Genomic DNA, 26,099 nt, shown 5'->3' on the forward strand with positions numbered 1-26,099 from the left:
TGCTGTGTTTTATACAATCTCAGGAGAAAGCTGTTGTAGATCAAAGGTTTTAAGACATCTAGCCAAATTCATAGTCACGTGTTTTACTTCCCTTGTCAATAGTAACAGTAGTGATGTTCTCAATCATTTTGGTACTAGAGCTGAGCGTTCTTTTAAAACTTCCATCTGATTCTCAATTTTTGACTGCTGGGAAAATCTATAGTGATAGATCTTAATAGGATGCATTCGCATTGCGTTGCTCAAACTTGTAGTCGCTGCTGCATTTTTGAATATTTTCAAAGAATGTTCTGCATTTCATTTAACAAAATATTGCTGTTCACCACTTCAGCTGTTGTATATTTTCAATGTATGTATACAATCCCTGAAAACCACTTTACAAAAAGAAAAAATAGAAATGAAACGGCTCCTGTCCATATATTTCAATACAATCACAGGCTAATCTAACTGAAGACAAGACACATTGGAAGGAATAGAAAAGAGGAGGATTATTTGGGAAAAGCCAGAGTGAAAAAATGTGTCTTAAGGAGATATATGAAAGTAGTAATTCAGGAGGAATATCTGCTGTTAAGTGGAAGGTCACTCCCATGGTAGAGAGCTGCAAGAGAAAAGGCAACAGGTGTGACATACAAGGGTAACCTTAGGTTTAACAAAGAGACTGGTCAAGTGAAAGCAGAATCGAGTGACACGATCAGAATGGCAAACAGGAAATATGACAGATGGCAACAGAAGAGGGTTAGGAGTAGAAGCAGGGAGGCCAACAAGAAAGATACTGGAGTATTAAGGAAAGAAAATAATTAACCAAACTGTTGATGGTGACTATAGAGACAAATGTGAATCCGAGCTATATTGATCAACTGAAAATAGTGGTTTCAGCAACAACATGGATATATGGAAGAAAGGTTTGTAATGCAGTGGTAGAGCATATAGTCTGCATGCAGAAGGTCCAGGTTTAATCCCTGGCATCTCCAGGTAGGGCTGGGAGAGATCTGTCTGAGACCCAAGAGAACTGTTGCCAGTCAGTGTGGATAATATTGAGCTAGATGGATAATTGGTCTAACTCAGCACAAGGCATCTTTCTATGTTTCTAAAGAGAAGAAGCAAGAGTATTAATATGCCAGGATCCTGAGCTTCAGAACAACAATCAACAACATCAAGAACCTGAGAAGGATTTTTTGGAGAGGCTGAAACCAATGAAAAACAGTTTTAAGAAAACGGGCATTCATTACTAAGAGAGGAGAATATATGAATATTGCTGCAGGGCATAGAAATTAAAGCCCCATTGTGACAAAAACAAAAATAGCAAATGTGGCCCCAAGTCTAAAGCATTTGCATGACAAGATTTCATACCGAGATCCATTTACTTGCTGGAATGGTTACTTAGTGTATTTTTACAAAGCTGTCATCTCTTAATTGATTTAACTAAATCATATTTAATTGAATTTGCCTGTTTGAAATGTATAATTTCATAGACCAAGATTTCCACTAATTTTGGAAGGCCATCTTTTCATTCTCATCTTTCTTACTATAATAGCATGCTACAACAAAATAGCCTTAATAAATTAAGCAAGTATGCCTGTAACTTTCTGCCCAAATAATTAAAAATGGCCCCTGTCAAATAATCAGTAATCAGCTGATTGATTAATCTGCTGATTAAGGAATTAAAGCTTGCAGTCATCCTTTTTCATTTCTAAGATAAGGAATTTGTATGTAGTGAAACTGCTGGCTGCATTTTACAATTTGTCCCAGTTTTCTGCTTTGGATAGCACTCTGCTCAAGTTCTAAAACAATTATAAATTTAAAATTAGTCAAGGATTGTGTTATTTATCACCTGAGATGCCATGGGTACTAGCTCAATGGATGCATATGAGATGTGAAACTATGCACAGTAATTTGAAGCACAGTGTATGCATTAGAGATGTAAAAAAGTTACCTAGAAACTATTACATTTATATCCCACATTTCCTCCAAGGAGCTCAAGGTGGCATACATGGTTTTCGTTTACCCATTTTATCCTCACAACAACCCTGTGAGGTAGGTTAAGTTGAGAGATAGTTACTGGCCCAAGGTCAGCCAATGAGCTTTGTGGCTGAGTGGTGATGCAAACCCTGTTTGCCATTTTATTACTGAGAAAATGTGGTTTCCCTGAGACAGACATGAAAGCTTCAACAAAGTTGTTTAGATATCCTACAATAATACCACATTTCAAAGTGCTGGCTTTGGCCTATAAAGCCTTATACAATTCAGAATACCAATATCTCAAGGACTCCATCCCCCCAGAACCTATCTACCTGAACCCTACAATAGTCATCTGAGGCTCTTCTCCATGTGCCCCTCCTAGGCAAGTTCAGAAAGAGGCAATGAGAAAACTGACCTTTTCAGTGGCAGCCCCATTTGTACAAAACTCTGCAGGGGCTGGTGTTGACACTGACAGCTTTTTGGCACTAAGTGAAGACATTCCAGTTCTCAGATGTTTGGGCTTGGTTTTGGTGTTCATCTTGTAGTTGGGTGGGATATTTTCCCTTGTTAATTGATTATTGTGGACAACACTTTTGTTTTAAATTATTTATATTAATCTGTTGTAAGACACTTTGTGGCTCTTGTTAAAAAGCAAGAAATAAATTAATATCTTGCTTATAAAAAACTCAGGAAATATTGTTAAAACTGGAATCCCATACATACTTAGCAAAGGGTAAATTCCACTGACTTCAATGTGTCTTACTTAGCAGGAGTAATGTACAGTAATGCACTCTTGGTTTTGCTGCGATCATGCAGTGGTTTGGGCTGTACGGTTAGGCATCTGTCATGCCCCTGCACAGCCAGAGGTACATTGGTAGAAGTATAGTTCGTATTTCTAGCAAAAACAGCAAGTTGTTATTAATGTACTTGTCAATTATTGACACAAATTAAACAAGCGGGTGTTCTTATTAATCACTAAGTATTTCCTAGTCTTACCCCCTTCCCTTACAGAGCAAACTTTCACCCGCGCTCCATCAGTTAAGTAACTCTTATGTCTGCTAATTTTGATTATTTGCTGCTCCTCGCCCCATGTCTATCACTTGCTTCCGAAATTCTGCAAAAGTGCCATGCAAATCAGCACCTGGCATTTCCCCATTAGCCAACGTGGCTGTATCAAAGGCTCCCCACGATTTCTTAAGGGGAGGCGGAGATATTCTAGCGAAGCTGCAGGCAGAACTACAATACAGAGGGGTCTGGGAAGTTCGCGGAGGAAATGACGCCTCAGTGCAGTGCATGCTGGTTTGCTAGCAGCGAGGCTAGTTAGCCGGAGCAAGCCACCGGGAAAAGGAAGAGCTGCTACAGCATGACAGCCCCGTCAGAGTGAGCTCGTGTTTCGGCGGCTGGATGCCTCTTCGGGCAGCAGGTGAGTTTTTTTCTAACGAATTCAGCAAGAGTTGTTTGGGAAACTAATAATCTTATCCTGTCTGATCGCAGTAATTCTCAGCAGGCATGTTATTAGAGAGCCGTGGTGGGTTTGAACTGCGGGGTTAGCGGTAAACTGCTTCGTAGTTTGCCCGCCGCTGAGTCTCTGCGATAAAAAATGCAGCAGCTACGCATGAATGAGGGGAAATTTTAAATATCGAAGCGCTTCAAAAGAGCCAGGCCCGAAGGAAGCAATAGCTAGCATATCGGGAGCCCTAATTAATCTCTGAGGGGCAACAGATAGAGAAGCGAACTTAGCCCGCTACTGCTGCTGCTGCTCCAGTCGTCCTATCTCTGGCAAATGGTTACACACAGCCCTGCACCCGCTCTCGTTTTGAAGGGCGCGCGTACCCAAGATCGCATTCTTTAACGGTCGGTTTTATGAATCGGGAAGGAACTCGTGACTCTGGAAGCGAAAGTGTGCGTTCCTCTCGCTGCTCTTCGCCTAGGGAGGCAGTCGGTTAATTAAACTGCCGTGAACTTGTCTTCTGAACTTGGTGGAGCGGGCGAGGATTGTGTGTCGTTTGGAAACCGAGGTCTCCCGATATGTTAATATAGAAATGTATTTGATCACTACGTGGTTCATGCTGTCAGTTGATGAGAGGCCCTCTGAATAAATAACTACTACATAAGTATAATGTTACAAAGAAGTAGTATCGTGCTACGGCAATAAACATAAACTAACGGAGGAAGGCGCTATAATATACACTTATAATGAATAAGATGCAAAGCTCTCCTTTTCATCGTGTCACCTCATGCTTTTTCCATTTCTTGCCTTAGCTGATTACCAGGCCCACATTTTGTCTGTCTGTCTGTGGCAAGCCCTTCTTTTATAAAGGGGTTCTTGATGTACGTGGATCCCACCCAGAGAGAAGGGGTGTGTGTCTGTTTTTATTTTTAAGTCTACAGTTCAAATAAAAATACAAAATGCGGTATAAATTATTTCTGTATGTGTAAGCGTTGTATAGAAAAACTCATTTTTCCATATTGCATTCAGTATAAGATATGCTATCATGCTAACTAGTAGAACAAACCTAATGTGTTTGGTAGGTATTATACAAGTTAAGTCCTTTTAAGTCATTGTTTTGAATACTTCAGGTCTGTATTGCTTCCAGTATTGGATGAATGGGGTCCATCATTTCTGAGAAGTCTCCAGCAAATTACTTCTCTTTTCCCATAAATATTTATAGCTGGTAATTTATTCATGGGCATTTTTCCACATTTTCCTCTTCCACATCCCAGTAGCGGATAATTTTACTGTTCTCCATTCCTTCTCTAATAATTGACATGCCAGCGTTAACATAAATAATAATTACCTAGTGTTTTTTTCCTTCTTGCCCTCCTGTGTAACTAAAAGTGGCATTAGTGGCAATAATGAAATCTGACTAATATTTTTCAGAGATATAAATGTGCCCTTCCTCCATGTTATAACAATGTCTGATACATTTGGAAACATTTTTGCAATCTTAACAAGAATATTATACCATTAATATAAAATCTTTTTTCATTTTCAAGAGTAGTCAAATGCTGATTTAGTACATGTGTTCACTAACAGGCAAAAAACCTTGTGCAAACTTTAAAAAGCAGGGAAATTGGGCAGCTATAGTGAATGTACCAGGGGAGCAGGAGACCTGACCTCTCCTCTGAGATATTGGACTGCCCTACAAATTTGTAAAAATGAAACACAATTTGGGTTGGTCTTTCGCAGTCCAATCCACTTCCTGTGTAGCTTGGAAGAATTTGGTTTTAATCTGGGAGGTAAGAAATGGGATCCTGTGAAAGTTTGCTGAGAATGGATTGATCATTTGCATGCTTATTGAGTTCAGGGGAGGGCAGGGGATGGGGAGGGCAGGAGGGGGAGGGCAGGTTTGATCATTTGCATGTTTATTGAGTTCAGTGGGATTTACTGTTGTGCGATCATGCTTAGGATAGGTAAAACTGACCATGGGGAGGGAAGCCTGGAGTGGGCAGGGGAGGAGGAAGAAGGAAGAGGGGAGGAGAGAAAGAAAGGAGGAGGAAGGGAGAGGAGAGGAGAGGAGAGGAGGAGGAGAAAGGCAGGTTTGATCATTCGCATACTTATTGAGTTCAGTGGGATTTACTCCTGTGCAATCATGCTTAGGATAGGTAAAACTGACCATGGGGGAGGAGGGAGGAGTGGAGAGTAGAGGGAAGGAAGAAGGGGAGAGAGGGGAGCAGAAGGAGTAAGAGGGGGAAGGAGGGGTCTTACTGAGCATGCCCGACATCATTGAGTTCAATGCAAAATTTCTTAAATTAGTTAAAAATCAGCCAGGCATTTTTCTAACTTTTAAACTAGAAGATGAAGGTTGGAGTATGGTGCAAGGTCAGTAATAGGACTACAGGTACTCTGTGAACATGGCTGATTTTTAATGAATTTCAACAGATTATGAGAACTCTGACAGAAAAAAGTCCAAAAGGGTTCTGGGTTTTTTCTTTCTCTTTTTACTCTTTGAACTCTATTTCTCTGACTATTTTGTGTATCACCATGAAAATTTAGAGGGTTGTTCAGCAAGCGTTTCTGAGTTCAGGACTCTAAGTTATGTAAAGTTTTGTTTTGAAATGAACTTATGGGAAGCATCAGAATGGCATGGGGGTATTTTCAATTTAACATTGCGGAATGTGAAAAATCCATGCTCACTATAGTATAGAGTCACTCTCGTGGCTGTATAATACTTCCATTCCATATTAGACATGCTAGTAGTAAACTCTCTCTCCCTATTTTGTTTTGTAGTGGTGTTCTTTACCTTACTTTGCAATATTTGTTATATTTCGCATAATTCTTTTTGCTTATCTGAAGGAATCTTTTTATTCAAAAGGTATAAAAGATCTATTCATATTTGTCATTTTAGTGTCATTTTGAATATTTCTTCAAATTTGCAGATATTGGGAGGAAATGGTAGTTGCAAATTGAGATTCCTTTTTCCAAGTTGAACATAAAACAAAATAATACCCTAGAGCCTAAAATATGAAGTCCATGAGTGTAGTGATACCATTATATCTCTTTGGAATCCAATACCATTTTTCACAGATGCCAGAAGGCGGAAATATCTAGATGTTTTTGAAGGCAGGTCACTTGCATGAACAATAAGTAGGAAAAGACTGAGGTTTGTTTTGACACTTCTTTAGAATATTTGATAAATTACACTTATCTGCAAGGTATTCCCTTCCTTTTAACCAGAAGTTAACCGAGGCACAAGCAAGTTCAGTAAATGTTACCTACCATCACCACTAACACTAGGGTTAGGGATTTTGTTTATTACAGAGTTAGAAAATTTTGGAACATGAGTCTGTCTAGAGAGAGTTTAAAGGTTTTTAGGATGACTCTGCAAAGGACCCACGTCCATTGCTATAACTGCTGTGCTCTCCTAGTTTGAAGCAGACTCGTACCTTCTTGCACTTAAATGCTGCTACATTCATGTCTTAGTTTATAGTATATTGAATTAAAATTGGTTTTATTTAAATTTGTTAACCTAAAGCAGTGGCATCTTGCTTAGATCTCTGACAGTGATTATAGAGAGAGGGGCATGCACTTTGATCCTAAGCTTGCAAGTACATCCTGGTATATTCAATGAGGCTTACCAGGTTAATGTGTAAAGGATTGCAGCCTTACACCCTTCATTATGTTTGTCACTCTGTTGAAAATTAGACTAGCTGTGGAATTCATGTTCAAGGCAGTCTGTTACTCTTTAGTAATGTATTTGAACAAAAGCTTCCCAACACAATAGTTGTGTTGGCTTCAAGAGACAAATGAAATATCTACAACAGTGATTCCATGTTGATCTGCAAGCAAATCTACTACTGGACTTACTTCGTTAATTACCCATAACACAGGTCTCTGGGTGGTGTTAACAAGTTTAAAAGAAATGATAAAATACAAATAATACAATAAAAACTGCAGTAAAATCTAAAAGCACAGATTGTTTAAATCTAATAGCCATTACACTCAAATTCACCTTGTCATATGGAGAGCCAGTGGCCCAACTAGTCCAGCATTCTGTTCTCACAGTGGCCAACCAGATGCCTGTGGGAAGCCCTCAAGGAAGATCTGAGTTTCAGAGCACTCTCCCCTCCTGCAATTTCCAGCAACTGGCATTCAGAAGCAATACTGCCTTCGATTATGGAGGCAAAAGCATAGCGGTCCTGGCTAGTAGTTTCAAAATAGGGGGATGCCACTGTGAAGGCCCTCTTCCTCATAGCAATACTCCACACTTCAGATTGAATTGGCAATTATAGAAGAGCCTCCAGTGATGATCTTAAGGCATGTATGGCAAAAGGTATTCCTTTAGATCCTAACATCCTATGTTGTGTTTTATAGACCAAACTCGTCACTTTAAATTAAGCCTGGAAACTAAGGGTTGAGATACTCGTACTGTTGTGCCAGTTCCACTGTCTCCATCTCTGTTTTCTGAAAATGGGGACACATGACGTTAATCAAACTCTCCCTCTTTTTACTCTAAAACATGGTTGGATCAGCTGCAGTATTTGTTTTTTTTAATTTGGCTTCAGACAGATTTTGCAACTGGTTGGTAGATCAATCTGTTGCCCCTCCAGGTGTAGCCAATGGAAACACTTTCCTGTAGGCACAGACAGAGACAATAACAGGTCCAACACTTTGCTGTGAGCGGTCCTGAAAGATTTGAAGTTAGCAGTGGGGAAGGGATATGTGTCTAGCCAAGGGCACAGTTGCTTCAAAACACAGCCAGAAAAACCATTCTTGCTGCTTTTGAAGCGACTAGTGTGCCCACAGCCTCTGTTGAAGAGAGTACACCTCTTACTGCCTTGTGTCATATTTGTCCCTTCTCCCTACCTTTTTTCTGCCTCGTGGCTCATCTATAGTAGCCTCTCTGCAAAATAAATTGAACTTGCTCTGGACATCAGGCTTCTTCATTCAGGGTTGATTTAAGAACCCAACATATTGTAGGAGCAGAAGAGAAGGATTTGATGGTCAGATAATGATCATTTTGTGTATCCCTGGGGCTTTAGTATGTCTTATCCCAATCTCTGCACTAAGGCTGCAGTCCAATATTTGTTTATTAAATTTATAACCTGCCTTTCCTCCCAGAAGGAACCCACACTTACCTAGGACTACATCCCATTCAATTCAGTGCAGATTACTTCTGAGTAGCTATAAGATTGCATTGTGACAGTGCTATGTTTGTTAAATAAATAACTAGTAAATATGCCATCTTTGTGCCAGATTCAGACAGCGTAGTCTACAGGTAGCCAATGTGGTGCCCTCAGTAAGTTGTTAAACTAACTCCCATCAGCCCCAGTCAGTATGATCAGTTTTGATGGGGATTGTAGTCCAACAATATCTGGAAGGCACCATGTTGGCTACCCCTCATGGAGGCGTTCATATTGATTCCCTACAAAGGTAAACACCTTAATTTTGGACATTTTTGAGAACCCATATGTATGAGCTTTTTGCAATGTTTTTGTTTGCATTGGCATGTCGCAATTCAGGCTAAGTTGTTTGGAGGGTTTTTGTTTTTGCCCTTTGTGTGTGGATGCATCTACCATGTTAATATGCTTATTATGTTAAATAATTGTTTCTGACCCTCATCCTGTGGGTGTACACGCAGCTAATATAGAATCGTCTGGCTAGACCCCCCCAGTGGCTGCCTGCTGAACACAGCAGAAAGAAGTAGAATCCATGGGGGTTTTTTTTGTAGTGCTTTAGTTTAATTTTTGCAAATGACAGGATATTTTGCTACAGGTATGATTCTTGGTTTGCTCCAATAAATAAACCCTTAAACATATTTCTCAGTGTGCGAAGCAGATTGCTCTTAAAAAAGATGCTGCTCCTCCTGCAGCTGGACATTAAATCTTGTTATACAATGGAGGTATCTGTCTCCTCCTCATATATATTCCCCTTTCAGAGCGCCTGTTACCATATCTATAGGGAGTGCTAAGTATGCGCAACCCAAAGGGATACCTCAGGGTGGTAATATTTTCTTCCTCTGCTTTTCTTGTGTTTGCTTTTGTGTTAGAAAAGCCAGCTGCAAAGATAAGGGCATTCAATGGTGCTTTCTCAAATTCCTCAGAACCTACATTCTGACAGGTTTATGTCCTACTTTTGTGGTACTTGCTGCTTCCTAATTGATAGAATAGCAGTGTGCAGATGACAATCTGATGGTTGAGCTTTTTAGAATACCTCTGGGGTAAATTTAAATAAATTGGATGTTTACCTTCTTAGCACTGGGAGATGGTGACTCCCCCCCCCCTTTAAATAGAAGCTTTGCTGTTCTAGCTCTATGCCGTGCAACTTTTAAAAGGTTCTGTTGAAGCCTTCAGGTGCACAAGGCTCTTTCCTACTCTTATTTTATCTTCACAACAACTCCTCTTGATAATTTTTAGGCTTAGAGGAAATGATACCCCCAAGGTTTCCCATGGCAAAGCGGGTGTTTGAACCTGTGTTTCCCAGGGCCAAACCTCATACTCAGTTCACCAGCCCAGGGCTTGCTGTGACTCCACTTGAGATCCTGTTTGTCTCTTGGGAAAATTCAGCAGTGCCAAGAGAGCAATTTCTGTCCTATGTCTCCACAGGTCCCTTTGAGCATAATGTCACCTGTCTGCTGTAGCAGATGGGATTCTAGTATTATCTTGTAGCAGGTAGGAGAAGAGAGTAGGTGAAGACATGGATTGCAGTCATGAGCTGAGGTGGGAGGTGTAATGACGAAGCATCTTTTGATGGCCACCAGAACTGGCTCTTGAGCTTAAAAATGAAAATCTACAAGCCTAGAAATGATTACCAGCTTGATGTCCTTTAATATATTTGGAGGGAAAGAATGATCCAGAGTATTTCATTTTTGCATTGACATAACATAGTAGTCGCTTTAGCATCTTATATAGCCGAATATATAAATTGTTGAGTTTAGACTTATCCCGCTGAACCAGGTGAGGCTCAGTTCTAAGTAGATATTCATAGGATTCTGCTGCACAATAAGCACTGTTTGCATTGCAGTACAGAAATTGTGAATGCTAAGCAAAGCAAATACACTTGAATATGTCATTCATTATTTCTGGCATCCTTGGCAACATCTTATTCAGTGGCCATGCAGAATTTGAATAGGTCTATTGAACAGAGAGTTTTGTGGCTAAGATGCCGAATTTATTTATTTATTTATTTGTTTCATTTTTAAACCGCCCATAGCGAATAGTTCTCTGGGCGGTGTACAAAAAGATTAAAATACAAAATATCATAATAAAATCAACCAAACATAATAAACACAAACAAGGAACAACAAAAATATAAAAGTTAAACACATTAAAATGCCTGGGAGCATAGCCAGGTCTTAACCTGGCGCCAAAAAGATAGAAGCGTAGGCGCCAGGCGTATTTCTTCGGGGAGGCTATTCCACAATTCGGGGGCCACTACAGAAAAGGCCCTAGATCGAGTAACTGTCCTCCGGGCTTCCTGATGAGTTGGTACCCGGAGGAGGGCCTTAGTTGCTGAGCGAAGTGACCGGGTAGGTTCATAGTGGGAGAGGCGTTCCACAAGATATTGCGGTCCCACGCCGTGTAAGGCTTTATAGGTCATAACCAGCACCTTGAATCTGGCTCGGAAACAGATAGGTAGCCAGTGCAAATGGGCCAGAACAGGTGTTATATGTGCTGACCGGCTGGTCCTCATCAGCAGTCTGGCTGCTGCATTTTGCACTAGCTGAAGTTTCCAAACTGTCTTAATAATAATAATAATAATAATAATAATAATAATAATAAATTTAATTTATGTGTCGCCTATCTGGCCAATGGCCACTCTAGGCGATGTACATACAATAAATATGGCAGAATACAATATAAAAATACAGTGAAATATATAAATTATAAGAGCAAACAATACATAATAGGAGTCATTTAAAACAGAAGAATATTAAGCCTCCCCAGAAGTCCCGAAAGCCTGCTGAAAAAGCCAGGTCTTTAAGGCCTTGCGGAACATATTCAGGGAAGAGATGTGCCGAAGATCTTGTGGGAGGGAGTTCCAGAGGGTGGGGGCCGCCACTGTCTTCAAGGGCAGCCCTACGTAGAGCGCATTACAGTAATCCAGCCTAGAAGTTACCAGAGCATGAACAACTGAGGCAAGGTCATCCCTGTCCAGATAGGGGCGTAGCTGGGCTACCAACCGAAGATGGTAGAACGCATTCCTTGCCACCGAGGCCACTTGCGCCTCAAGAGACAGGGAAGGATCGAAAAGCACCCCCAGACTACGAACCTGTTCCTTCAAGGGGAGTGTAACCCCATCTAGAACAGGGTAAACATCCACCATCTGTACAGGGAAGGCACTCACCAACAGTGTCTCAGTCTTGTCTGGATTGAGTCTCAGTTTATTAGCTCTCATCCAGTCCATTATCGCGGTCAGGCAATGGTTCAGCACATCCACAGACTCACCTGTAGAGGATGAAAAGGAGAAATAGAGCTGCGTGTCATCAGCATACTGGTGGCAACACACTCCAAAACTCCTGATGACGGCACCCAGAGGCTGCATGTAGATGTTGAAAAGCATGGGGGACAAAACTGACCCCTGAGGGACTCCACAATGGAGAGTCCAAGGTGTCGAGCAATGTTCCCCAAGTACTACCTTCTGGCGACGATCCGCCAAGTAGGAGCGGAACCACTGCCAAGCAGTGCCTCCAACTCCCAACTCCGCGAGTCTCCCCAGAAGGATACCATGGTCGATGGTATCAAATGCCGCTGAGAGATCAAGGAGAATCAACAGAGTCACACTCCCTCTGTCCCTCTCCCGACAAAGGTCATCGTACAGGGCGACCAAGGCTGTTTCAATGCCAAAACCAGGCCTAAAACCGGATTGAAACGGATCCAGATAATCGGTCTCATCCAAGAGCACCTGGAGCTGACCGGCAACCACCCGCTCCAGAACCTTGCCCAAAAAGGGGACATTCGCCACCGGTCTATAGTTGTTCAAGTTATCTGGGTCTAAGGAAGGTTTCTTTAAGAGAGGTCTTACTACTGCCTCCTTGAGGCTACTAGGTACAACTCCCTCCCTCAAGGAGGCATTTATCACTTCCTTAGCCCAGACGGTGGTACCAGTCCTACTAGCCTTCACTAGCCAAGATGGACAAGGATCTAGCGCAGACGTGGTCGCCCGCACCATTCCAAGCACCTTGTCCACTTCCTCAAGCTGCACCAACTGAAACTCATCCAATAACGAAGGACAAGACCGTGTTCTGGACACTTCAGTGGATTCGTCTGTCATAACATCAGAGTCTAGGTCCCTACGGATGCATGCGATTTTATTTTGGAAGTGCCCTGCAATGTCGTTACAGCGAGCTTCAGATGTTTCAATGGTATCTTGAGGACCTGAATGTAAAAGTCCTCTTACAACCCTAAAAAGCTCTGCTGGGCGGCAAAGAGATGTCCTAATAGAAGCAGTGAAGTAAGACTTCTTCGCTGCCCTTACCGCTTTTATATACGACTTAGTGGAGGCACTTACCAAAGCATAATTGCATCCGTCTGGAGTTCGTCTCCATCTGCACTCCAGCCTCCTTCTCTCTTACTTCATCGCTCTCAGCTCCGGGGTATACCACGGAGCTGTATGAGCTCTGCAACGAAGAGGGCGCGCGGGAGCGATCGTGTCAATAGCCCGGTTCATCTCCGTATTCCACAGTTCGACCAAGGCCTCGACAGGAGCGCCAGTACTATCAGCCGGAAAAACTCCCAGAGCCCTCTGAAAACCAATAGGATCCATGAGTCTCCGAGAGCGGACCAACTTAATAGGTCCTCCACCCTTGCAGAGGGAAAGAGTCGTTGTAAGCCTAAAACTCAATGAGGCAATCTAGTACCTGGGTGTTGCATATTTTGTTACAGTCTTTATGCTCTGATTTACATTACATGCTTGAATCCATTGTAGTTGATTAATTACTTGAATGTTTAATATTTAAGCATATTTGCATTTTCTTCGCAAAGTTTGGATCAATACATAACATTGGCTTGATACCTTTAATTTTCTGCTCTTAATCATAGTTATATTCCACCTTTCTGTAAATGTCTGTGGTTCTTTTGAAGAAATCTAAATTGTATTTGAAGTAGGCTTTATTGTACTGCATTCGTCAAAACCAGCTGAGTTAAGCCAATCTTCCTGGAGGCTGCTACCTTCCCCCATAACTCCCTCCCCTCCCTCATATGTGTGATTATGAGAGCTGGAAAAATGGAAAAAGGCTTTACTGGAACAGGGTTATATATAAACGTTGAAGGACTGGTGTGTTTTTCTTTTTAGCAGTGTTTTATTTTGTATGGATAACAGTTAGGAAGCCAAGGGAAAATTGGTGAACCAGAAAGCCTAGAAGCAAACAGTATTTCCTGTAACCCTCCAATTAAGAGCAGCAAGCTGCTCTGATTTCCATTAGCCTCTCGTGGAGCAGGTCTGACTTCTCTGTATGTAGTCATTTGCAGCCTTGTTAGCTGAGGCAGGGCTGAATGTGGTTCTCTTATGGAATATTTGTGTGTCACATTTACACTGTGCTGTAGAGTAAAGATGATATAGTGGTCGTAGCGGTAGTACTAAGTTACTACCACTTCGTTTTCCTCACAGTTTTAACGCTTGGCAGATATCTTGGATTGTATCTCCTTTCTTTCTGTCTCCCGATAATTGCTGGTGGTATGTACATCTGTTACTATATACAACTATTTCAGTTTTTGTTCTCATAAGGGAAAACAGTCCTGCTGGTAAATGCTATGCTGTTACTCAAGATTAGAAAGATATCTGATCAATTTCAGCATTTAATGGATAATATTACTGGAAAATCTCTGAGCTTGCTACAGCTTTGCTATGATATGCTGAAATCCTTACAATTTCTGAAACAACAGTACAAAACAAAAGTAAATACCGGCGGGAAAAGTCAGTAAAAGAATTAGCAATCGGTCATAACATCTGAAAAACAAAATTGGAGACAACTGTATTATGGCAAAGGGTTTTTAAAGAGCTCAAACCTATGTGAGTTTACTTTGAAGTAAGTTCCATTGTGTTCAGTGGTTCTTCCTCCCCCTGCCCCAAATCTTAGGGTAACCCGGTAGGGTTGGCATCCTTGAGACAAGATATGCCAAGAAAAAAGCTGGATCAGGTGATACCATTCAGTCCTTGGAATTCTTGTTGGTGGAGTTAGGGTAGCAAGCCTTTCAGTTGTATTCTATACAACTCTTTTTCAAGTAGCTTGAAAAGATTTGCTGCCATGATGAGAGAGCTGGTCTTAAAAAAGAAAAAAAGTTTCATCTGAACTTGTTTGGATTCTGTCTTTGAGATAAACATGGCAGCTATTTTTGTAGCTGCTATGGATAAGCTCCAGCGGCACTCAGCCTTGGGTTCTGCTTGTGTGTGACATCCCACAGCTCTGTTCTGATTAGGGATGGGCTAGAATTTCTATTCAGTTCACATTTCAAGCCGAATCTATCAAATTTGCACTTTCCAAAACAAAATGAGAACCAAAATCGGCCATCCTTTGGAATTTGCACTTATTCAAATTTTGTGATGTTTGCCAACCAATGCTTACAAAAATACAGATATTAGGGGAAAGTGTGCATAAAAATAAACATGTGTGTGAAAATAACATGCAAAATGCATTATATGACAAGGAATGGCTTGCAAAAATGTGTGCATTACTCAAAACTGCCCACAAAAATGTGTTTATTAGGAGAAACTTGCACTAAAATGTAGGAGAATTTTCATGAGGATGTTTTTGAAAAAAATTACAAATTACTTTAGAAATGTGGAGAACTGAATTAAAGATAGGAAAAATGAGACACTGAGAGAACCAAAGTGGACAGATCTTTCCATCCCTAGTTCTGATATGGTTATTACAGTCCCGCTGTAATGAATTTGCTAGGCACTTCCAGGGTAAAATCTTTACCATCCGCCAGGACTTAGACTCCAGTGTTATAGCAGGTGAATCAAGCAAGGTATCCAGAGCACAGCCTTGTCCCGATTTCTTGGATGAGTTTCAGTTGGTGCAGCTTGAGGGCGTTGACAAGGTGCTTGGACAGGTTCGTGCAACCACTTCTGTGCTGGATCCTTGCCCTTCTTGGCTAATTAAAGCTAGCAGGAATGGAACAGCTAGCTGGGCCAGGGAAGTGATTAATGCCTCTCTGCGAGAGGGGGTGGTTCCTGGCTGCCTGAAAGAGGCAGTAGTGAGACCACTCCGGAAGAGACCCTCCCTGGACCCAGAAAACCTTAATAACTATAGGCCAGTAGCAAATGTTCCATTCCTGGGCAAGGTCGTTGAACGAGTGGTTGTGGGCCAGCTCCAGACACTCTTAGATGAGACCGATTATCTGGATCCATTTCAGTCGGGTTTCAGGCCTGGTTTTGGCACGGAAACAGCCTTGGTTGCCCTGTATGATGACCTTTGTCGGGAGAGAGACAGGGGGAGTGTGACTCTGTTGATTCTCCTTGATCTCTCAGTGGCTTTCAATACCATCGACCATGGTATCCTTCTGGGAAGACTGGCTGAGTTGGGAGTGGGAGGTACTGCATTGCAGTGATTCTGCTCCTACTTGGCAGGTCACCTCCAGAAGGTGGTGCTTGGGGAACATCGTTTGGCACCCTGGACTCTCCAGTATGGGGTTCCGCAGGGGTCAATTCTGTCCCCCATGCTGTTCAACATCTACACGAAACCATTGGGTGCAGTCTTCCGGAGCTTTGGAGTGTTGCTGCTTTTCATCTTCAGGTGAGGCTGTCAATGTGCTGAACCGGTGCCTGGCTGCGCCAATGGACTGCATGAGGGCTAATAAACTGAGGCTTAATCCAGACAAGACTAAGATGCTGCTAGTGGGTGGTTCTTCTGACCGGATGGTGGATGTCCAACCTGTCCTGGATGGGGTTGCACTCCCCCTGAAGGAGCAGGTTCGTAACTTGGGGGTTCTCCTAGAATCATCTCTGTCACTTGAGGCTCAGGTAGCCTCAGTGGCACGGAGTACCTTCTACCAACTTCGGTTGGTGGCCCAACTAGGTCCCTATCTGGACAGGGATAACCTGGCTTCAGTTGTCCATGCTCTGGTAACCTCTAAATTAGATTACTGCAATGCACTCTACGTGGGGCTGCCTTTGAAGACGGTTTGGAAACTGCAGCTTGTGCAAAATGCAGCGGCCAGATTGGTGACAGGGACCAGATGGTCCAAACATATAAAACCAATTCTGGCCCGCTTACACTGGCTGCCTGTATGTTTCCGAGCTCGATTCAAGGTGCTGGTTTTGACCTATAAAGCCTTACACGGCTTGGGAGCACAATACCTGATGGAACGCCTCTCCCGATACGAACCCACCCATACACTATGCTCAACATCTAAGGCCCTCCTCCGGGTGCCTACTCCAAGGGAAGATCGGAGAATGGCAACAAGGGAGAGGGTCTTCTCAGTGGTGGCTCCCAAATTATGGAATGATGTGTGTGACGAGGTGCGCCTGGCGCCAACAGGTCAAGACCTTGTATTTTATATTGTTTAAAATTTTTAAATTGTGTTTTTAATTGTTTTTTAAAAGATGTATTTTAAATTGTATTTGTTTTTAGTTACTGTAAACCGCCCAGTGAGCTTTGGCTATGGGGCGGTATACAAGTATAATAAACAAACAAACAAACAAATAAACGAACGGTTATTAAGTCCACAACTTTTTTAGTTTCCAGCCCACTCTCTGGATGAGTCACCTGCGTGGGCTCTTGATGGATCATACAGTTTAATACAAACAGTAGCTCTAATTTGTATAATGCTATTTAATTTTGTTCTTACTAAAAGAGGAGTTCAAGTAAGAGAGGAACAGGACTACAGCTTTCTCTTTTAAGGAGCACTATATATTGCTTCTTCTGAACTCACTGCATTCCTTCGCACTCTTTCTTATAGTGCCTCTTTTTGCTGTAGCAACTTTGACTATTTTGAGCAAAGATAGTCTCCTGTTTTTAAAAATTAGAATCCCAATAACAGTGGTGTTGTGGTGAATTCTGAAGTGTGGGTGCTCCTTATGACAACTCTCATAGTAGCAATACTCTTAGACTGTACGACAAACACGAAATTTTGGCTGATGCAGATATTTTTGCTTCAATACAAAGCCAACTTTTCTCTTTCTCTCTTCATGCAGAAGATTAGCACCCCAGGATATGACATTGTTGTCTGTGCTATACAATATGCGGTGACACTACATCTCTGCTCGTTTATGCCACTGTCCCATAGCCCACCAATGTGTGTTTAGATTTAAATAGAATGAGTGTGCATAGTTGGATTCTCCTCAATAGCCAAAGCATAACCAATCTGTGTTTCATGGGTGAGAATGAGGTTTTGCTTAAAACAGAAGAAGCACCTTGCTGGACCCCACAAAAGATCTACCTAGCCTCACATTATGGATAGACCCAGCCTTTCCCAACCAGTGTGCCTCCAGATGTTGGACCACAATTCCATCTTTCCTGACCATTGGCAGTGCTGGCTGAGGCTGATGGGAGTTGTGGTCTGTGAGGCGTCCTTCCCTGGCTCTCCCTGTCAGGTTCCTACCTGCTCGTGGTTACTGCCTGTCTCTAGGCACCACCAGGGACTCCACCAGTCCGGACTGCACTCTCTTATGGTTTACCTATCCGCTCTAGCACAGATCTCAACAGATCCCCCTGCTAGGCAACCACCAGTAACGTCCCAATACTAGTATTCCCAGAGACTCTGAATACTGGTATTGTTATTCTCTTCACCGCTGCCACCATTTGTTACAGTTCCCCTTCAGCCTTGGTCATTACCTTACCCTCCCTTCTGGTCTGTGAAACCCCAGCCAAGGATCAGGCCTTTGGTAAACCAAATTAAGTATTTATTACAGATAACAAAGCTAACAAGATTAACAAGATTTCTTCTTAAGGCACATAAGCATATGGTTTTACTCAATACTAATCCAAACTCCACCTCCCTCCTGGCAAACAACTCTCTAAACCCCACCAAGCAACCCACTCAGTTCTCTTCTCCCCCCCAGATTCCACTCTCACTCTTCCTTTTATACATTCAGCCATTTTAAACACTCAGCCAATCATCTCGCATTCTACTGCCCATTCACTCCCCCTCTTTCACTCCACTTACCATGTATCTTCTAAACAACTAACACTTACCATATATACATTAATATAGGAACATCACATGGTCCAACAACATCTGGAGGCACACTGGTTGGGAAAGGCTGGATAGACCACTGGATACTGGCCAGTGATCTAATTTCTACCCACTTTTGCTTTAGTCTAGAGAACGTAAGAAGAACCCTGCTGGATCTGGCTGAAGGTCCATCTAGTCCGGCATCCTGTTCTCATAGTGGCCAACAGATGCCAATGAATTGCTCATTTGTGATTCCCAGCAACTGATATTCAGAAGCATACTCCCCACAGTGGTGGCAGAACATAGCCATCATGGCTAGTAGCTGTAAGGCTGGTATGTCCTTGCATTACATTAGCAAATATGATCTCTTCGAGGTAAAAAAACAAACTCTTATATATGACAAGCACCTGAGATAACCTTGTTCGCCTGAATGATCCTTACAGTACTTAATGCTGCCTGCCTTGAACTGCATGGATTTTTCAGCCTACATGTAGCCTTCAGCCACTACTACTTGCTTTGATTTTGCTCATAGAATAAAAGGCATATGAGTACCCATTATTTTTTCATTGTGAAAGTCCTTTTATACACGGTGTAATTGGTACTTAACATTCACTTCACAGTCTGGACTGCAGGCTCCCAATGGACCAACAGATCTCTCTTTAGCCAGCTCCATCTGTGTCAGAATTTGTTTTGGAATCCCAGTAACAGACAGGATGCTTTTTACACTATTGCATGTCACACTTCAGGAAAATACTTCAAATTCCTAGGAGCCACAGATAACATAACTTTATGAATCAGAGCTTTCTCAAATTCTAAGGTGCTAGCAGCACCAACTGTTCAGGCACCTAAAATAACCAGATGCTTACAGTTCCAGTTTGGATTGTTTTCATCTCCATTTGCCTATATGCTTGCATAGTACATATTTGCTGCTTTTCCGAAAAAGGCACTAAATAAAGTGCATAACAAAAGGCTGGCTTCTCTCCGTTCTTCATAAATTTATAAAACTCTGTCCTTTCCTCACGTCATCTTTTAAAATGTTGAATGAAAGAGCCTCATAGACTTTCCTTGTAGAGAAGGTTTTCCAACAACTTTAATAATTTGGGTTGCCCTTTTTCTGCACATTTTGCAGGTCTTTGATATCCTCTTTGAAAAGGCAGTCAGAATGGTACACAGTACGCCAAATGTGACTACACCACAGTTTCACATAAAGACACTACTATCTAGTATTGTTTTCAGTTCCTTTCTTAATAATCTCAAGCATGGAATTTACTTTGTTCACTGCCTTCACACACTGAGTTGATGTTGTTATACCATGATCAAAATTTCTTTTTTCCTTGTTGGTCGCTGCCAGTTCAGAACTCTTCAGTTGATATATGAAATTATAAGTTTTTGCTCCACTGTTAAACACTCTGTTTGCTTACATTTTGTTGCCCATAGTTTGGAGAGATTTTGTTGGTACTTTTGGGAATTTTCATCGCCCTGAATAATTTGGTGTCATCTACAAACTTGCCCAACTCACTTCTTGCTCCAGCTCCAGACAATTTATAAGTGAAATGATATCTGCCCTGATAGGGATCCTCAGGTCACCTCATTTCTTGCTTCCCTCCATTGTTAGATTTGTCTCTCTGCTTCTGTTATCTAAACAATTATCAGTCCATAAGATGACCTGCCCTCTTATCCCATGATTGCTAAGTTTTCTGAGGAGCATTGACTGACAGTCAAAATATTCTTGGAAGTCTAAGTGTATGTTTACTCTACAAGGTTGATGAGGCTGGACTTCTTCTTCAAATCCATCAAACTAGATTTACAGAACTGTGAAGCAGAAACTATTACCTGAGCGTTCATATTTTGGGATGTAGAAGTGAAAGATCCTTTGTCACTCTAAATTTGGATTGGCCTCACAAGTTCTAATATTATTGAACTTTAGTGTGTGTAGTAAAGTTTGCCTTTTGGTAAAAATATTACTATTGGTGGGTATTTTTCTTTCTCAAATACTTTAATTTTTGTTATAGATAAAACAACTGAGAAGAATGGACTTGTGATGTTGCTGAAGAAGATTCATGGACAACATTTCCAGATGGTCTTTTCCAGACTGACAACTTTGCCTAATGTGGTTTAGTGGAAATCTCATTACCTAGAACAAGTTGTTCTATATTTCTTTATTTGAATTACCAGGTAAAGGTCATTGTTTTGATTTTATTATGTCCTTAAATTAAGCTGTCCTCTGAGATGTTCCTGTAGCTAAAGTAGATTTATAACCAACAATAAAAGTCTGTTGTTCTCATCTTCCTAGTTTTGTTCATAGCAAATCTTTATAAAGATAACTGTTAAGTCTGTATTACTCTGGGCAAACCTTCCTTCTGTATAATGATAGGGTATACCTAATACAATTTTCTCAATAGTAATTGCATGGGTGGAACCAATCCTTTAGATTTTAAATAAATTTACATAGAAAAAAATATTTCAGGCAATGAAAACTTGTTCTCTGTAGGTACAAACAATCTGTAGGTGCATCTATATCCTGAGGCGTAAGCTCTTTAAATGGCACAAGCACATTGCGTTCAAAAAGCATAGCCTAATTAGGATTCTTAGGTTATTACAGTAGTCTGTAATTTCATTTGTCAGTGCAAGAAATGTTTTGTGGATAGGCCACAGTCTATCTGGTTTTATTTCCATGAATAAGTAACCATGCTCACCATATAATTTCCCTGTAATTAGAAATCTTGCACAATACCAAGGTATTGCTGTGCTGGCTGTTGTGTAAATTGTCAACTGTACACAGGTACCATTTCACTTTTATATTCTTGGGCAGGGATGGCCAAATTCTTAAGACTGGAAGCAGTAGGTGGGTTTGTATACCCTTGTATTTAGCTGCTATGGGGCAGGTGAATTTGCTTGTTCTAGAAGAGAAGACAAGACCTCATGGGATCAGGCTGAGTCAGTAGGTCGATATTATTGGTGCAGCACTAGGCTTCTTGTTTCTGCTCTATAGCACCCAGGGTGTGTGAAAGCTGCTCAGTTACAAGGATTCTTCAGGAATGGGGGGATCATCTTGAAGGCCAGATGCCCTTCATCTATCCTGGTTTTAGAGCTCAGCCTATACTTGGTGCTTTATAAAATGGTTAGCAGTAACAATAATTTGGTTAGCAACAGTAGTATTTTGTTTTGCTTTCCCCCAGAGATAAAAGCCATCTGTACTAATAATTTCTTCTAATATTGCAGTCAGGTGGTGGGTTATGCCAGGATTGTAGCCAACATGGAGCCACTGAGAAGTAAGAGGGGATGCAGTAGTATGCTTGGAGGAACCCCAATGTTTGCAGATGTACCAAAAATATTTTTAAAAGAGCACCTAAAGTGGCACCTCCCCATCCCTCCAAAGAAATAGCCAAAGGAGGTCTGAGTATGCTGAGTAAGCATGGAGTGTAGAGTGATCGTTGGAAACTAACAATGGAACAGGGAGGGGAATTGGAATGGAATGTCCTGTTTGGAGGGTATGGTTAGCTAGAAACCTGAACAGGAGCATTTCTTAGGTGGGAGGATACACTACAACATTTTGCTGTTGTTGTTGCAGGTCCCATTTGTCTCATAATGTGAAAGGCTTTCTTCCTGTGTGTGATTTCTTCAGGAAGTGGCAGCACTGTGAGCATTGAGCTGTGATAGATTTATATTATGCTTTTAAGGAAAATTCTGTGTCTGCTGAATTTCTGCCTGTATAAATTTGTGAATTTAAACAAATGTATGCAGACATTATTTGCCACTTCTCCATGTTTCTTTCCTTGGAGATTCCAGCAGGCATTGCCTATCCACTTTCAGTGTCAAGCCTATCAATGCTGCCCTAAAAACTAAAAAAAAGCCTTTAAAGAGAAAGAAAAAAAGGAAAGCTGCTTAGACTGCTGAATTCTGCACTCAGTATCACATTTTGTGTTTAGACAATAACTTGGAAGTACATAGCCCTACTTTAAGTGCAGCTACTATCAATTCACATTAGGGAGTAAATCCTACTTTAAAATGTAACATTTTATCTATATTTATTTATTTATTGTATTTACATACTGCCCCATAGCCAAAGCTCTCTGGGCGGTTTACAGTAACTAAAAACATTAAAACAAATATATAAATTTAAAACACATCTTTTAAAAACAATTTAAAGCACAATTAAAAAATTTAAAACAATTTAAAAACACATGCTAAAATTCCTGGCAGAAGAGGAAAGTCTTGACCTGGCGCCGTAAAGATAAGTGTTGGCGCCAGGCGCACGTCATCAATCAGATCATTCCATAATTTAGGGGCCACCACTGAGAAGGCCCTCTCCCTTGTTGCCAGCCTCCCAGCTTCCCTGCTTCCCTTGGAGTAGGTACCCGGAGGAGAGCCTTAGATATTGAGCGTAGTGTACGGGTAGGTTCGTATTGGGAGAGGTGTTCCATCAGGTATTGTGGTCCCAAGCCGTTTAAAGCTTTATAGGTTAAAACCAGCACTTTGAATCGAGCTCGGAAACATACAGGCAGCCAATGCAAGTGGGCCAGAATCAGTTTTATATGTTCGGACCATCTGGTCCCTGTTACCAATCTGGCTGCTGCATTTTGCACAAGCTGCAGTTTCTGAACCATCTTCAGAGGCAGCCCCATGTAGAGCGCATTGCAGTAAACTAGCTTGGAGGTTACCAGAGCATGGACAACTGAAGTGAGGTTATCTCTGTCCAGATAGGGGCGCAGCTGGGCCACCAACCAAAGTTGGTAGAAGGCACCATGCCACTGAGGCTACCTGAGCCTCAAGTGACAGAGATGGTTCTAGGAGAACCCCCAAGCTACGAACCTGCTCCTTCAGGGGGAGTGCAACCCCATCCAGGACAGGTTGGACATCCACCATCCGGTCAGAAGAACCACCCACTAGCAGCATCTCAGTCTTGTCTGGATTGAGCCTCAGCTTATAAACCCTCATCCAGTCCATTGTCGCAGCCAGGCATCGGTTCAGCACATTGACAGCCTCACATGAAGAAGATGAAAAAGAGAAATAGAGCTGCGTGTCATCAGCATACTGATGGGAACTCACTCTAAAGCTCTGGATGACTGCACCCAACGGTTTCGTGTAGATGTTGAACAGCATGGGGGACAGAATTGACCCCTGCGGAACCCCATACTGGAGAGTCTAGGGTGCCGAGCAATGTTTCCCAAGCACCACCTTCTGGAGGCGACCTGCCAAGTAGGAGCAGAATCACTGCAATGCAGTACCTCCCACTCCCAACTCAGCCAGTCTTCCCAGAAGGATACCATGGTCGATGGTATTGAAAGCCACTGAGAGATCAAGGAGAATCAACACTCCCCTTGTCTCTCTCCCGACAAAGGTCATCATACAGGGCGACCAAGGCTGTTTCCGTGCCAAAACCAGGCCTGAAACCCAACTGAAATGGATCCAGATAATCGGTCTCATCTAAGAGTGTCTGGAGCTGGCCCGCAACCACTCGTTCAAGGACCTTGCCCAGGAATGGAACATTTGCTACCGGCCTATAGTTATTAAGGTTTTCTGGGTCCAGGGAGGGTCTCTTCCGGAGTGGTCTCACTACCGCCTCTTTCAGGCAGCCAGGGACCACCCCCTCTCGCAGAGAGGCATTAATCACTTCCCTGGCCCAGCTAGCTGTTCCATCCCTGCTAGCTTTTATTAGCCAAGAAGGGCAAGGATCCAGCACAGAAGTGGTTGCACGAACCTGTCCAAGCACCTTGTCAACGCCCTCAAGCTGCACCAACTGAAACTCATCCAAGAAATCGGAACAAGGCTGTGCTCTGGATACCTTGCTTGATTCACCTGCTATAACACTGGAGTCTAAGTCCTGGCGGATGCTAAAGATTTTACCCTAGAAGTGCCTAGCAAATTCATTACAACGGGCCTCATATGGTTCTACCATGTCCTTGGGGCCAGAGTGTAATATTTTATTATTTATTTATTTATTATTTAATTTGTATTCTGCCCTTCCCCCCAGCAGGAGCCCAGGGCAGCAAACAAAGTGCTAAAAACACTTTAAAATGTCATAAAAACAGATCTTAAAATACATTAAAACAAAACAGCATTTAAAATATTTTTTAAAAAAAACAACTATAAAAAAGGGTTAAAAACATTATTAAAAAACATATTAGGCAATTCTAACACAGACGCAGACTGGGATAGGTCTCAGCCTAAAAGGCTTGTTGAAAGAGGAAAGTCTTCAAAAGGCGCCCAAAACATAGCCGAGATGGCGCCTGCCTAATATTCAAAGGGAGGGAATTCTGCAGGGTAGGTGCTGCCACACTAAAGGTCCGTTTCCCATGTTGTGCGGAACGGACCTCCTGATAAGATGGTATCTGCAGGAGGCCCTCACCTGCAGAGCGCAGTGATCGACTGGGTATATAAGGGGCAAGACAGTCTTTTAGGTATCCTGGTCCCGAGCTGTATAGGGCTTTGTACACCAAAACTAGAACCTTGAACCTTGTAATAGCCCCCAGACAATTTTGAAGAGCTCCGCTGGGTTGCAGATTGATGATTTGATAGTGGCAGCAAAATATTGTTTTTTTGCTGCCCTCACTACCCCTAAATACAGCTTACCATAGGCACTTACCAGTGTATAATTGCATCCACTAGGAGTTCGTCTCCATCTGTACTCAAGCCGTCTCCTATATTGTTTCATCGCTCTCAGCTCTGGGGTATACCATGGAGCCATATGAGCTCTACACAGGAGAGGGCGCTCAGGAGTAATCATGTCAACCGCCCCGGTCATTTCTGTATTCCACAGTTCAACCAGGGTTTCAACAGGAGCGCCAGCCCTATCGGAAAACTCCCCAGAGCCCTTTGGAAACCATCCATTAGTCTCTGGGGGTGGACCAACTTAATAGGTCCCCCACCCTTGCAGAGGAGAAAAGCCGTTGTAAGTCTAAACTTCAGCAAGCTGTGATCTGTCCATGACAGAGGGACTGATGTAAGGCCCCCCACATTCATATCACCAACTCCATGTCCAGTTGCAAAAACCAAAACCTAGAGTATGCCCTGATACATGTGTTGGGCCAATGGCATATTGGGACAGTCCCATGGTTGTCATGGAGACTATGAAATCCTGAGCCGCCCTGGATAAGGTGGCCTCGGCATGGAAGTTGACATCCCCAGAACCACCAGTCTGAGGGATCTCAATAGTACAGCTCACATTATTTGTCCTTTTCTGTTCTTTTTGTATGTTGCTGATACTGCTATAGGTGATCCTTAACAATATTTTGGAGTGCTTTTAAAAAAAAATCTTCTGAATGTGGAAAGGCAGGTGCACCATTGAATATTAAAGAGGTGGTTGGAGATGGAAGTCCTACTCAGATGCTAGTCCTACCCAGAGGAGACCCATTGAAGTTAATAGACATGACTGAACTAGGTTCATAAATTTCAGTGGGTCTACACTGAATAGCACTTAGTTGAATACAACCCATTGGTATTGAGAGGTATCCAATGCTGGTCCTACTCCGAGTAGACCCATTGAAATGAATGAACATGAGTAACTTAGGTCCATTAATTTCATTGGGTCTACTCAGAGTAAAACTTACATTACAACCCAATGCTCTTGTTTTATGGGTCTGACG

At 42.2% G+C, this 26,099-nt stretch overlaps 1 protein-coding gene across 4 annotated transcripts in view; it reads left to right on the forward strand.

Moving 5' to 3' along the window:
* Window positions 1-3,255: 3,255 nt before the first annotated feature.
* CCDC134 (coiled-coil domain containing 134) overlaps window positions 3,256-26,099 on the forward strand; it is a 34,888-nt gene continuing 12,044 nt past the window's right edge. For 2 of the 4 annotated variants that reach the window (XM_061639301.1, XM_061639300.1), the window contains exons 1-2: window positions 3,256-3,379; window positions 20,526-20,688. The gene's annotated coding sequence lies outside the window, so the exon portion shown is untranslated. Of the gene's footprint in view, window positions 3,380-15,967; window positions 16,134-18,753; window positions 18,847-20,525; window positions 20,689-26,099 lie in introns of those variants that run through there. The other 2 variants (XM_061639302.1, XM_061639304.1) reach the window with 2 other exon arrangements.

The sequence above is a fragment of the Rhineura floridana genome, chromosome 8 (genome assembly GCF_030035675.1).
Source record: "Rhineura floridana isolate rRhiFlo1 chromosome 8, rRhiFlo1.hap2, whole genome shotgun sequence".
Lineage (NCBI taxonomy): Eukaryota > Metazoa > Chordata > Lepidosauria > Squamata > Rhineuridae > Rhineura > Rhineura floridana.